This window comes from Desmodus rotundus, chromosome 10, assembly GCF_022682495.2.
Source record: "Desmodus rotundus isolate HL8 chromosome 10, HLdesRot8A.1, whole genome shotgun sequence".
NCBI lineage: Eukaryota > Metazoa > Chordata > Mammalia > Chiroptera > Phyllostomidae > Desmodus > Desmodus rotundus.
The window spans coordinates 32,017,912-32,032,585 of record NC_071396.1 but is presented as its reverse complement, the minus strand read 5'-3'; positions in this window follow the sequence as shown (position 1 = coordinate 32,032,585).

Below are 14,674 nucleotides of genomic sequence, written 5' to 3'. Positions count from 1 at the left end.
CTTCAGGCTTAAAACAGCACACGTATATGATCTCACAATTGGCGTGCTTCAGGGTCTCTTATGAGGGTGCAATTAAGGTGCCAGCTGGGGCTGGGGTCTCACCTGAAGACTGGAGTGGGGAAGGATCTGCTTCTAAGCCTAGTCAACGGTTGTTGGCCAGACTCAGCTGTCCATAGGCTGTTGGACTGAGGGCCTCAGTTCCCCACTACCTGTTGGCCACAGGCCGCCCTTAGTTCCCTACCATATGGGTTTTTCTGACATGGCCCCTCACCTCACCAAAAGGTGCAAATCTAGAAGGCAAAATAGAGTCTGCTAGCAAGCCAGAGGCCATTATCTTATGAAACCCAATCACAGAAGTGACATTCCAACCCCTTTGCTATATTCTGTTGGTTAGAGACAAGTCACAGATCTTGTCCACACTCAGGAGAAGGATTACACAAGGGCGTGACTATGGGGGGGGGGAGAGGATTCTTCAGGACGTCTAAGGAGATGGCTGCCATTGCATGTGCTATGTTTTGATTTCATGAAATGAACACTACTCAGGTTATCAAAAGTCACCACCCAGGAAGTGCTATTTGAAAAGCATGTTGACTATTCCAGCATGCTCCAGTGGTGAGAAATTTGGACAGATCACATGAGGCAAGTCTCTCGCAATTCAAAAATACCACTTCGTGGAAGGTCAAAATGTTGCTTTAATACAGAGCCAGTATTATCATGTCATCATGATACAATTTATAAAAGAAATTCCTAATGAACCACCCCCGATGTCTACAATTCTGCAGCACTGGCCTCCAAGGCATAAATCTCTGACATCATAGTTTCATATTTTTACCCTTATCAGAAATTCTTATGCACCTCTAAAGCAAGGAGGTGCTGGGGTTTGGGAGCCTCTCAGTCAAGATGCCAACAAATTAACCACCAAATTCAAGTTTGTCTGTCTGTCTGTTTTAATGTCTAAAGTGAGGACAGTCATACTTAGCTCAAAAAGTTCACTGGAAACAGTCATAGCAGGGAGAAACTATTAGTGCGCTAACCCTTCTTTTACCACTATTCATGGATCAGCACAGATTTGTGTGACTATATAATACTGACTTAGCACCACGAACATAGAAAGCATAAAGGTTAGTTTTTTTATGAAAGTAAAATTTTAGAATCTTTTGTTCTTATTTGCTATGCAAATCATCAACAACAAAGGACTTACTTACAAAACACCCTAAATTAGAGTTCTTACATGTTTTGATTCAACCATTATATGACATTTTTTTAACATGGAACATGGATGACAGGCAACAGAAAGTAACTGGCTGATTTCAGAAAAAGAGAGTTTCATTGGAAGCATGTTGGGTTGCTGTTAGAATCAACTGTCAGATCAGAAGTTCTAAAAGTGTGGTCTGTGGACTCCTGGGGTCCCTGAGACCCTTTCAGGAAGCCTACGAAGTCAAAACTAATCCCATACTAACAGTAAGATGTTATTTGACATTTTGACTGAGTCAACATTGGCATTGATGCTACAAAAGCAAGGGTGACAGAACCCGATGGTAGCCTGCTGTAAATCAGGGCCAGCTCCACTCTAGTCACTGTATTCTTCATGACCACGCGCCATAGGGGGAAAAAGCCAGTTTCACTTGAGAATGTCATTGAACTACCCATGAAATTATTTAAGTCTTGACCCTTGAGAACAGACCATTTTAATATTTTATGTGAAGAAATGTTAAGTATGAATAAATCGCTTCTGCAGCACAGTGAAGCATAGTGATTGTCTCAAGAAAAAGCACATGTGCAAACTGAACTTGCCACTTTTCTCACGGAACACCATTTTTAAGCAGAAGAGTGCCCAGCAAACTTCAGACCTGCTCTTTGACAGGCGTTTTCTCAAAAAATGAACAAGAAGAGCCTGTCACTTCAAGGATAACAAGTAACAGTGTTGTAGCCAATGATAAAAATTCAAACCTTCACGTGAAAATTTGAATTTTTAAACCACTTGTCAATTCAGGTGCTTTCTGCCATGGGCTGCACTGCTTCTCAATACTCCAAGACTTTGCTGCTGAGCATGGTGGTGATACTAAAAAGTGTGGGGTTTGGATGTTGTATAATGAAATATATCAAAATTTGGAAGAGCATGAAATAGCAAACCAATTTTTCCAAATGGCCAATGCACAATCACGTAAGGGTGAAAGATCCATCCAAAGTGCAAGATAAACCAATGGATTTAGATGGAACATAGCACAAAAATTCATTGGTGTGGTTCCAGATTTCACATTGCAACTCATCTTTAAGAAACTACCACTTGAAAGTTTTGGTGAGGCAACAAAGAATGCCCATACTGTCTGAAAAGACTTTTAAAATCTCCTCTTTTTTCTATGCATGTCTGGGTGAGGCTAGGCTTTCTTCATATTCTTCAACCAAAACAACAGTTGCCACGGACTGAATGAAAAAGCGGCTATGAGAATCCAGCTATCTTCTAATAAACATGACATTAAGTAGACTTGTAAAAATGTTAAACAATGGTACTCTTCTAATTTGGAGGGAAATATAGTTTTCAAATATGTCATTAATGTTGATATGTTAATATATTTATTTTGTTTTTAAATGAATTAAATATTTTAAGGTTATCTCCATTTTAAATTTCTGGTACAGTAAATATCAATTCAGTATAACATACATAAACAAAAGCCTCTGAGGTCCTTTTCCTTTCTTAAGACTGGAAATCAAAAGGGACCAAAAAGTTCCTTGTACAAAAAAAAAAAAGTTGTTTGAAAAATGCTGAGTGTAGAGAATCAGGCTTGCAAAGAAAGAAGCAAATCAATTAGGATACTTTTTGCTACGGGAAACAGAAAATCCAACTTGCACTGACGTAAACAAAAAGCAAATCTCTTCTCTCAAATAAAGGAAATCCCAGACGGGAAGGCCCCAGGGTTGGTTGATTCAGCAGCTACATGATGTCAAGGACCCTGGATCTTCCCATGTCTCTGCTCTGCTGCCCACAGCATTAGCTTCAACCTCAAGAAGGTGGCCTCCTGGTCACAACACTGCTGTAGTGACAATCAGGGTGGCATGCCCTCTTGTTCACATATGGCAGGTGAGAGAGAGAAAAACATGGAATGTAAATCCACCTGTCACTCTGACTGGTCCACTTGAGTGACGGCCCACAAGGGGAATGTCATGCACTGATTTGACTGAACCTGCCTCGAAACTAGGGTTTGGGCAGCCCCCTGAAGAACATGAAAGGAGAAGGTTCTGTTATAGAGAGGAGGGAAAGAAGAAATGGATGTTTCATTGGCTACAAATCCCATTCCAACAGGCATGAAAAAGGCAGCTGAAGCTGGCTAGACTTCCAGAACCAAAGCCAAAATGAGACCCAGGCAGGACCGTGTTAGGAAGCTATTAACCAACAGCACTGCCCACCAGACATTCTGCAGGGTCTGCCACCACCGAGGCCTCCTCTGGCACTGGACTGTAGATGCCACTGCCATCAAATGTTGGAAGAGTAAATGTCTAAACCGAATCACTGAATTGAAATTCAGTCTCCAGCTGAGAAGAAAGCAAGACTTAATGAGGGTGAAGTCAACCCAACCTAACTCAAGAAAGGGACCAACCCTCCAATGTGCCTGAGTCTGAGAGGTTCCCAGGAGGAGGACTTTCCTTCTGAAGATGAGGCTAGTCCCAGGAAGTGTGGGTCACCTTACCCAACTTCTCCGTGCTCAGGTTATGTAGCCTCGGGCTCCTGTCCCTCCTCAGCCCATGGGTACACCTCACACACGTGTTCCCCAGCTCGTAGGCTTTCATAACAACTAATATTTATTGAGTGTTCACTCAGTATCAGGCACTTTACATATTTGTCCCATTTAGTCCTCCACACAGACCTCTGAAGAAAGTGCAATTATCACTGTGAAGAAACTGAGACTTGGACATGTTAAGTAACTTGTATACAAATAGTTCCATCAAACCGGCCCACACTTCAGTTTGGGAATGGTCTCCTACTCTGCTTTCTGAAGTCCGCCAGGAAGAGACAGAGGGAAGGAGGGAAGGAGTTAAAAAGTTAGAAAAAAAGAAAGAAGGAAGGAAGGGAAGGAGGGAGGGAGGGAGGGTGGATGGAAGAGGGAAGAAGAATAAAAAAGAGTAAGAGAATAAGAAGATATTCTTATATCTTCATGAGTGAGAGAGGGGAGACCTGCGCATGCTCTGAGGAGAACATCCTGCATCTCAGCATCAGTCCCTTCCAAAGGATGCAGCCCATCCTCACCTTGCTCCCACTCAGCTCTCCTGGGGAGCTGACAGAGTACCAGCTGCCGCTCATTTTACTCCCCGCTAGAAATGAGGGTATTATTATATGATATTTATGCCTATTTTTATAAATAATTCATCTTTCTTTGCACAGAAGTAAAATAGCCTGAAGCTAGAACATTTAAAAGGAACACTGATGCCTGATTCATAAAATAATAATGTGCTGGTGTGCCACAAAATTTGTGAAAGTCCCCAAGCTAAAATACACGGAGTTCTAGGTCTATTTTTAGCCTGGAAAAGGCCTCCCAATGTCTTTCTCAGTTCACACTTGATAAAGAGCAGTGTTATGCTTTCTCTGAAACTGGGCTTTCCCAAATCAGTTATATTCACAGAGGGAACTCTAAAAAGATTACTTGGCAAATAAGCATATTTACAAAATCCAAACCCTCAGTACACAAATGCTTTTTTTAAAAAAAAAAAACCTCTACAAAAATAAATAATAAACAAAAGCATAATGGAGTCTGATCAGCCACGGCTGTGGGAAATGTGACCACAGACAGTTAACATTTATGTCACCTTTCCCCAAGCCTGACAGCGAGATTTCTTTTATAGAAGGATAGCAATTCCAGACCTGGAAAGGCTTAAAAACATTGGGCCTCAGTGTTATTATGGGCCCACCTGTCCCCCCGATATCACGCACTAGTGTTTTTGAGATCTTTCTTTCATTATCCGTGATGACTTTTAAGACCCTCTAATTGTTTCTGTCAGCTTATCTCCACAAGGAAGCACAGCAAACATAATGTTGGTTCCTGATAACACAGGGGTAACAACCAGTCTGCTAGGACTAAGGTTTTTCCCAGGACATGGGAATTTTAGTGCTAAACCAGAAAATCCCAGGAAAACCAGGCCCCGTTGGTCACCTGACCTACGGGGAGGAGTTCTGGATGGCTGGGACGGGGAAGGGCATAAAATAGTGACTGTACACTTTCACATATTTGGAGTATTGAACCATGTGAGTTTACAACCTCTTCAAAAAATTAGCTAAAAGATATTCTGACAATATCAGATGAGAAGACTATTTACATTAGTAGATCTCTAAGAATGGCAAACAATAGTTTATTCAACCTAAGCAAAAATAACATTAAAGTTCTGCCTTGTTTATTATTTCATTTGTTTCTGAAATATATCTTCCAAACGACTTGAGAGTTATTCACCAAAAGAATGAAAAATTTTGCCAAGTTCTCTAACATTCATTCTCACAAGAGCAGAAGGTAACTGGGGCTCAGACTGCTCCCCATCGGTGATTAGGAAGCAGGCGACCTCATGATGTTATCTGACTTGCCCAGGGTTGCACGTGAGTGTGTGACGGACCTTCTCTCCCAGGACAGGCTTCTCCTTTGATGGCCCACTTCACATCTGGTTAGCACTGTCCAACCATGGAAACAGCAGGCTGTTGCCAAAGAGGAATAATTCTATCAAAGTTTCTCAAGTGTCCCCTAGGAGAGCCCGCCAACAAGCAGGGATGAGGTAATACTGGCTGACGGAACCCTCCCAGCCAATCACACTGCAGCAAAATGTGCCACCCACAAAGCAACTTCTATGGGCTTTTAACAGAACCCCAAGTGCATCATGGGAGGAGGGCCCAACCTCTGAGCTAAGGGTGGCCCATCTGCCAAGCTCCTTTTTGTCTAATACACATCAAAGTCACAGTCATTCTTTTTCTTCTCAAAAGGAAGATTTTTGAGAGGCAAAGGCCAGCTGGGCAGAACTGAGGGTGAGGATAGGGGCAGTTCACCCCCTATGGCTGTTTGTAAAATAAATAGAAATTATGAGGCAGACTCCAGCCTGTCTGTTGAAAACACACCAGCTGTCATCTTGGAGTATGTCCATGGGTGTTTGTATTTCTAAGAGTCACCCCATGTCCAGAGACACCCTCTCCATGCCTGTCCTGCTGTGATTCCCACAACTGCTGTCACCAGCCTCTCAGAGAAGGCTGTTAGGTTTTGCATTTGCACAAATTCATGTCTGAATTGCCAGGCAGAGCTGTTTGAAGGACTGAGACACAGGAAGGGTAAGTTCTGAGATGGCCCCAGGTGGCACCTTCTCTCTTTCCCCAGTGTGAATTCCAAACCTTCACCCCTCTGTGGATGCCTCCTAGCCCCACTTCAGACCCTTCCATCTCCACATCCCTCCCTAGCTCCCCTTTGATCTCAGGGATGTTCCTTCCACTCAAGACCATTCCTTGCACCTTACTCCGGATCCTGTCTCTGTCTCCTCTAAGGCTTTGTCCCACAAATTGCCTCCACTTTCTCCTGTCTCTTCAATCCTCTACTAGATACTTCCCACTCTGGTCTCTCATAACTTTAAAAAGGTCCCCTCAACTTTATGTGTATCCCACCTGGTCCCCACTATCTCTAGCTGCTCCTTCCAGGAATTTCTAGGTGGCTTCCTGCCTTGAACTCTCTGCTCCCTGGAAAGACTGGACTTTCTCCCCTCCAGGTTTTCCATCTTCCCCCTGACCTCTGTCTCCCTCTCTGGAGCTGCTTCCCCTGCCTTCAGCTCAGTCTGTAGGGTTGCCACCTGAGACCTCTCCTCATTCTGCCCCTTCCCTGGGGCCTCAACCATGGCCCTGGCTTTAAATGACTTTCTTGATTTGCCCCTGACCATCCTTAAGAGTGTCTGTCTCCAGGAATCTCAAGCTCAACATGTCCAAAAAGGACTCTTGTCTTACCCCTAAACCTGCTCTGCCTCCTGCACTCCCTGTCTCTGCTGACCACCGCACATCAGCTGGCAGAGCCAGCAACCTGGGGGTCTTCCATACTCCTCCCCCTCCTCCCTCCCACATCACCAAGTCTTCTCTCTTCTCCCTTGGAATAGAGGGCAAAGCAATCCACACTCATTCACTTATCTATCTTCCCAACACACACACACAGACACACATGTAATATCCATCAAGTCAGTAGTTTCATCTGCTTTGTTCATCACTGTGTCCTTGTCAGCCAGAAAGGGGCCTAGCACAGTGAGTGCTTAGCAAATGTTCTCAACTGAACAAACAAATACGCACTGCCTCAGTTTATGCCAAGTAATGCAGTGGTTAAGCATACGTATTTAAAGTCAGAAGGCAAGAGTTTGAATTTTGGCCCAGCCAATTACTGTGTGAATTTTTAAACTAAATTAACCTAAGTCTGAATTTCCACCATGTACAATATGGGCATAAAATTGCTTCCAAGTCAAGAGCTCACTGTTAGGATTAAATTAGATAATACATGTATAAAGAGCCATCACAGTGCCTGGTACATATCAAGTAATCCACAGGCATCAAATATTATTGATGTTATCATTCTTTCCTGTCCTCATGTCTCACCTGTAAACATCCTCCCAACTGTTCCCTTAGACTCCAAACTCCTCCCCTCAAGTGAATTCCCACCCTACTACCGTAACCAGAATGCTCTTTTCAGCCTAGCCCACACACACCCCTCCACGACAGCACGGCTGACCAGCTGTCCCAGTTCACCCAGAACTGAAGCACTGCCCAGAATGAGGGACTTTTACTGCTAAAACCAGAGGGCCCAGGGGATCACACTGTTGTGGAATTCACTGTCTCTCTGACAACACTGGAGGGTGTAAGTTTCGTCTTGCTCGTGTTCACATTCCCTACATCCAACCTAATATCAGACACATATCTTGTCCATTTTCAATAAATATTTGCTAAATGTGTTCATCGAGAGAGCAATGAATTGCAGTGAAAGAGCTGAAGGTCATGGTTCATATCCTGTGCCCCTTCCTGCATGACCCTGGGCCAGGTATTACATGCATTTATATATGTATTTGTTTGTCCCTGAATTTCAGGCAAATTTCTTGGTCTCGCTGAGCCTCTGTTTCCTCATTTGTAAAATGGAGGTAATATCCACTTCATAGATACATTGTGAAAATTAAATGGATGTAAAGTGGCTCACATAGCACCTGGCATATAATAAGCTTTTAATAAATGTTAATGTTACTACTACTTATTATCCTTTTAAGAGTTAGCACAGTGAATTCAGTAAGGATTGCTTCCCTTCCCCCATGAAATAAATTAATGCATGTGGCCTTCAACGTAGTTATGCTGCAGAGAAAGCTTCCCTTAAATCAGTGGTCGGCCACCTTGGCGACACATTAGGATCCCCCAGGGAACTTTTACAAAGACAGATACCCAATCCCACACCAATTAATTCAAACCTCCAGAGATAGATCTGTGCACCAGCTCCTTACAGGGCTCCCCTGGTGATTCTAACAGGCAACCAGGTTGAGAACCTTTGCCTTAGGATACTAGCTTAGTTGCTCTTCAGCTCTTAATTGCTACACTGGGTCTTTCCAAACAGTTATTCCTACTCTAGCCGTTGTCAACATCAAGCGTTACCCTTCGTCTGCAGGGCAACAACTGGGGAATTCTCAACCACTGCAGGCTGGTACCCCACTCAGATACTCAGAGAAGGCAATTCTTAAAAAATGAATCTCTAATAAGTGAAATGTCTGAATTCTGGGAGGAATTTTTATTACTTTAGTGCAGAGTCCCAAAGCAAAAGGGCCAAAGGGTGCACTGCAAGGGTGCTTTCTGGAGGGTTCGGGTCTGCCTGAATGGCAATTCTGAGTTGGTTTCCATCTCCCTTCTTCCAAATTGAACATATCAGCACTAAAAAGCATACCACCTGCTAGCTCATCCCCAGAATTCGAGAGCTCCCAGTTGCAGCTTGACCTTAGGTGAGCATCAAAGTGAAATATTTACATTCTCAGCTTTGCTCTCCCACCTCGCTGGAAGGATTTCCATTTCATGCCCACCACCAGCACCAGAAGCCAACCTCTACCATTGCCCCCTCTCTGCCTCTATGGCTGTATCTGCCACAATTCTTCCAAGCAATACATGAGATTTAATTCAAAATCACATTCCAGGTGACTGGTTCACTGGGGCACAGGCTGCCAATGACTCACCCAATAAATTTGACACTCAGCAAATGACTTGAAGTCAGTGGCACCTGACAGCTGCTGAGCAGCTGAAGGTGAAAAGAAGCAGAATTCAACACTGGTTTATATTAGCTAAATGCTCCTGGTCCATCTCACAGGAGTGAAAAGCAATCAATTAGCAGTGTTCCTGGCTCTAACGGGTCAAAGTTAAGGTCAACTGTAAGCAGAGGGAAGGACATTTTACCATCTGAATAAAGAAAAGCCCAGTCAATCACGCACATGTCTCCATAGCATATTCTGCATGTCCATCACCATGCTGAAGACATTGAGAAAAAGCCAATCTAAGCCTTCTTTCTGCCTTCAAACCTTTAACAATCTTGTGAGGAAATTACACAGAACAATGTGAGATAGTACAACTAAGTAACCACATAACTATCTAGCATTCACCTCTGTATGGAGTAACTTTTCCCTCCACTTTGGGAGGCCTAAATTCTACATGCACTTAAATGCCAATACCCACAAAGAATCCTCCTGTTTACTCAAGTCTAGAAATGACAGGAAGAACCAGAAACTCCAGGCATAGGCCTGCTTGACCAGGCTGCGTGGTGGGGCAGGGCAGGTGACTGGTTGGCCCAGTGGTGTCTGCAATATGGTCCAGGATATGACTGGTTCCTTAACAAAAGAAAAGTAGAGGGAATCTAAGATGGTACAGGTAGTCTGCGTGGATGCAAGGACAGAGCCAAAGAGTAGTTATGTTAAGAAACAGTACATTTAAAAAGAAAGAAGACACAAATTCCAGTATCAAAAATGAGAGAAGGATGTGAGTACAGGTCCTGCAAACAGTAAAAGATACTTCATAAGCAATTTTCTACCAAAAAATACAACTTAGATGACGTAAGACAAATTCCTTGAAAAAATTACTATTGCAACGACCACTTTGTAAGGTATAGATATATTTCATCACTATGTTGTACACCTAAAACTAATATAATACTGTAAGCTAACTACAATTAAAATATAATTATTTAAAAATTACTAAGCTGATGTGGTCCAAGGCTACAGAACAAACCTGAGACTTCAATTACAAACTGAGGGAAAATGCTGTAGTTTACACACCTACACACTTACACTTCCTCACTTTCTCACTAACATTCATAAATTGGCAAAGCCTCATAATTTAAAATCAAATATCAAAGTTCTTTAACCAGGGTGCTGGCAGAGAGACTCAAATGGAAGCTTGCCTTCCAGGCTTAACATGAATACGGAAAGAGGGTTAATAAAACCAGTCAAGGAGTTGAGTTGGGGAGACAAATCTGGAGAAGAATCTAAGGATACTAGAACCACACCTCACTGCTCCAGAAAGCTTAATTCAGAAAAACACTGTGACAACAGCTAGTTGCCAGCTCTTTTACAACAAAGATGGCAAACTTGGGGACCAACTAAGACGACAGTGAGATGGTAGGAAGCTGATGAACCCTTGCCATTTCCCAGCTCCATCTGGTTGTGCAACAGCATATATACTCAGAATCTCCAGATTTTCTGGATTATTTGAAATCTCCCATTGTTGGCTCCAGTTTAAGAAAAAAAATACTGTGTGGGCCAAATAAAACACATCAACAAGCCCCATACAGCCTGCAATCTACCAATTTGTGGCCTTTACTTCGTGTTTTGCTTTTAGGAGGTGGGGTGTGAAGAGAGGAGACTGGAAGGTATATTTGCTTGTTTGTTTGTTTTAGCTTTTTCCTATTTTGAAAGATCAAGTTCTGGAAGTTTTTCCTTTGTTTTCTATGAGCTCTGGGGCATGGGGACTTTAAAACAGAGAAAAAGCCACCATCAGACATTTCAGCTCTTTCTCCATCCTGCCCCCAGGATCCACCAGATAAGCAGCTAAATCCTAGGATTTGAAGAGGTTGGGTTTCTTCTCGCCCCTTCAGGCTGCTGCCAACTCACTGTCCTGTCTTCAGTGTTTGAAACACTCTGGTGATTTTGTTTATTACTGTTTCCGTATGGCTGAGCAACATGGGGTATGGGGAGGGGGAGTGAACACTGAGGTTTCACCTTACTGTGAAAAGATGTTATCCTGTGTCAGGAAACAAGATGAAAAGCAAATATACGTAGAGATTCCTGAAAAGAAAGCAGATTCATTTCAGCCTCCAAGCCTGGGCAGTGGTGTGCGGAGCTCCTGTTGTCTTCTGAGTTTGTCACTGCCACCTGCTCAAGCTCCAATGAGCTGACCCTAGGTAGCTGCGCCTTTTCAAGGAGACACTTCAAAGGGGCACAAAGCACTCTGCGGAAACCATCTCCCACCAGTACCCAGACTCCCAGCGGCAAGAGAACTTGCCAGCAGCACCCTGAAGCGTGATGACTGCAATGCAGTCCTTGAGATGAAAACTGCTCAGGAGAGCGAGGCCAGCAGGCAGCTGCTGCGTCCCCTGACCTGTCAGAGAAGGGTGAGCACTCAGAAACTCAAGAGGCTAACGACGAGGACAGGGGGGCCATCAGAATGCAGACGGATGCTGAGGAAATGTCCTCAAAGCCTCTCCCAATGCACTTTGATCAGCTCAGCCAGATCTCCACGGATCCAGCCCCACCTCACAAGGAGCTGTGCAGAGCATTTCAGGACCCAGTTGTCTGTCTCCTTTGTGTGTCTCCATCAAGGCCACTCAAGCCACAACTTGCAGTAAGCTGGCAGCAAAACTGTCTCTCTCCACACCAGCTCAAACAGAAAGCAAAGGGTTTCCAAGGCTCCCTGCTGCTCTCCAGCTTCCTCTCCCTCAGGCCCACAGCAGGACAGGCTGAATAGGCCTGTACCTGGGGGAAACGATAAGGGCGGGGCTTCACAGGGAAGGTCAGCAAGGAGTTAAGGGGTTTCTTTCAGGGACCGGGGACTACAGGAGCATGTGAACACTCCAAGTGCCCAGAAAGGAAAGAATACAAGATCCCCGCCTACAACCCCTACCCAACACCCCCCCCCCCCCCCCCCCCCCCGGGGCCAGGGCGACTGTCCTCTCAATTAGAAAGCCTCTGTTCCTGGAATGATCTTCTCTGGAAAAATAAGACAGACCCTTCAGAGAACAAGCCCCCTTAATGTCCCAAAAAAGGAAAATTTCAAAGAGAAAACTAGCAAAGAAGTATCACTACTTGTAAAGGTCTTCCCAAATTCTGAAAGAAGTTTTGCCAGAATTGTAGAGAGGAAGGTTTATAACAGGAAAAGTACCAAAGTCATGGCAAGTAATCATACCTCACGCTCACTGCGTGTCAGGTACTGTTCTAAGTCCTTTAGATGCATGAAATCTTTGTATCCCAAAAGCAATCCTATGTGGTAGGGTACTTTTACAGCTTCCAATTTGCTAATAAGGAGACTGGAGCACAGAGAGGTTAAGTGACTTGCCCATGGTCACACAGCTAACATGTGGCAGAGCTGGTATTTGAACCTAGACTATCTAAGCCTCTATGCACCACTGTCTCTTGCAACTGAATGCTATAAATAATAAAACAAAGACATAAAGAGCATGTTATAATTAACAAAATACTCTCATTTTTTTATTCACTCCAAAAAAAATTTTTGTTTAGCACCCACCAACTGCAGGTCCCAGAGATACAGTGGTGAGCAAGTGACCCCCAGGAACTGACCACACCATTCTCTCCTCCAGCAGCAGGCCGATCAAGCCAACTGTTCCTAAAACTAAACCTGTAGGGACGGCGGTAAGTGCTATAAACAAACATAGGGGTCATCACTTTCTGAAATAAATATTCTTTTCCTCATTTTACAAATAAGGAAACTGAGATTTCAAAGTAAAATGTAATATAATGAAAAGAACACGCAGACTTTCAAATTTTATTTATTTTTGAGTAGCTACTCAATACACCCACGTCATCTGACATTCAAAACATACCGAAGGGCATATGGGAAAAGTCCCCTCTACGCCCCTCTTCCCAGCCTCCCAGCTTCCCTCCCAGAGGCAATCGATGTTGGGTCTCCCATTTCTTGGGTCTCCTGCCAGAAACACGCATAAGTCATCCCATACACCCACATTGTCTTTCCCTACACAAGTTATGGCACGATGAACTGTTCTGCTCTACGGGGTCTTTCTCGAACAAATAAACGCACATGGAGCTGCCTCGTTTTCCCGTGCCTGCATGGCCCTTCACAGCATGGATGTCCAACTCCTGCTGTAGCCAGTCTCCCACCGATGGTCACTCAGTCAACTTCCAAACTAGCACAAACAATGCTGTAGGGCCCCACTAAACAGGCAAGCTGTTTCACACGCATGCGACTGTGTCTGCACGATAACCTCCCAGAAGTGGAATTACTGGGTACACGGCCTTGTGCATCTATAATTTTCATAGATAATAACCATATTGTCCACCACTGAGATGCCCTCAATTTGCACTCACCCAGCAGTGGGTGGGCATGCCTGTTTCACCAAACCGCAACACAGTGAAAGCACACTGCTCAGAGAACGACCCAGGGCCCCCTTCATCCCTCACCCACTGCAGGCCAACTGCAGGGCTCTCAATCTCTGATTGTCAAGGACCTCATGGGAGAGGTGCCCACCCCCACTGTGCTCCTGAGACACCCAACCCTCAGCCCTTTAGAGCCAAGGAGGGAGGTTCAGGAGTTCCCCAAGAGAGTAGCTCATAAGAGATATCCCCAAGGCCCAAAGAAGGCCAGGTACACAGAACCATGGCCTACAGGCCACCTCAAAGCAGACACTAGTAAAACGGCCCAGGCTGTGCAGCCAGACAGGACACTGCACAAGCTGCATAGCCCTGGGCAAGCTGTGTACTTCCTTCTGGGGAACTCCTAGAAGGCCAGTTTCTAAAGCATCAATGCAATCTGCTCCCAGACTACATCCTAGTGGGCAGAGTGTGCCAGATCCACAGCAGCCAGTTTTACATTCTAGCTTATTTCTGCAAGAAATTTAAAGAAAACTAAATGTCACAGCCAGGGTGTGGTGGCATCTGAGGCAAATTAAGGGAAGATACGGAGCTTGGAACAGAATCTCAGTTGAGAGCTGGTAGCTAGAAATGGGTTGGCAGTTTGTAAGACAAACTGTAATACCCAGGCAGAGGGGAGAGAGGGAAAGAATAACAATAATGATGTGGTGGGCCTGTACCTGTGGGCCAGTGCTCTGGCCGACTGCCAACTGCCAGTGCCATCTGTGCCTGACGGCTCTCTCAAAGCTGCATAAGATGTCCGGGCACTTAAGGAATCACCACCCACCAGCTCTCAGCCAACCACTGACAATTGCAGTATTAATACTCCAGCTCCCTCCCCTCTCAAATGGGATCATTCTCTATCACTGCCCACGTTTCCCACAGGATCGAGCTCCAGCTGCCCAGGGTGGGAGCTGGCTCCATAACATCCTTTTCTTGGTTTCCTGCCTGCTCGTGTCTCACTTCCCCCACCTCCTTCCAGTGCGTCTTAAGATTTGTTTCTGGGGGAACTTAAACTAAGCAATTGGACACTTCTGTGTGCCAGGCACCAAGCTAGAGACTTTATATA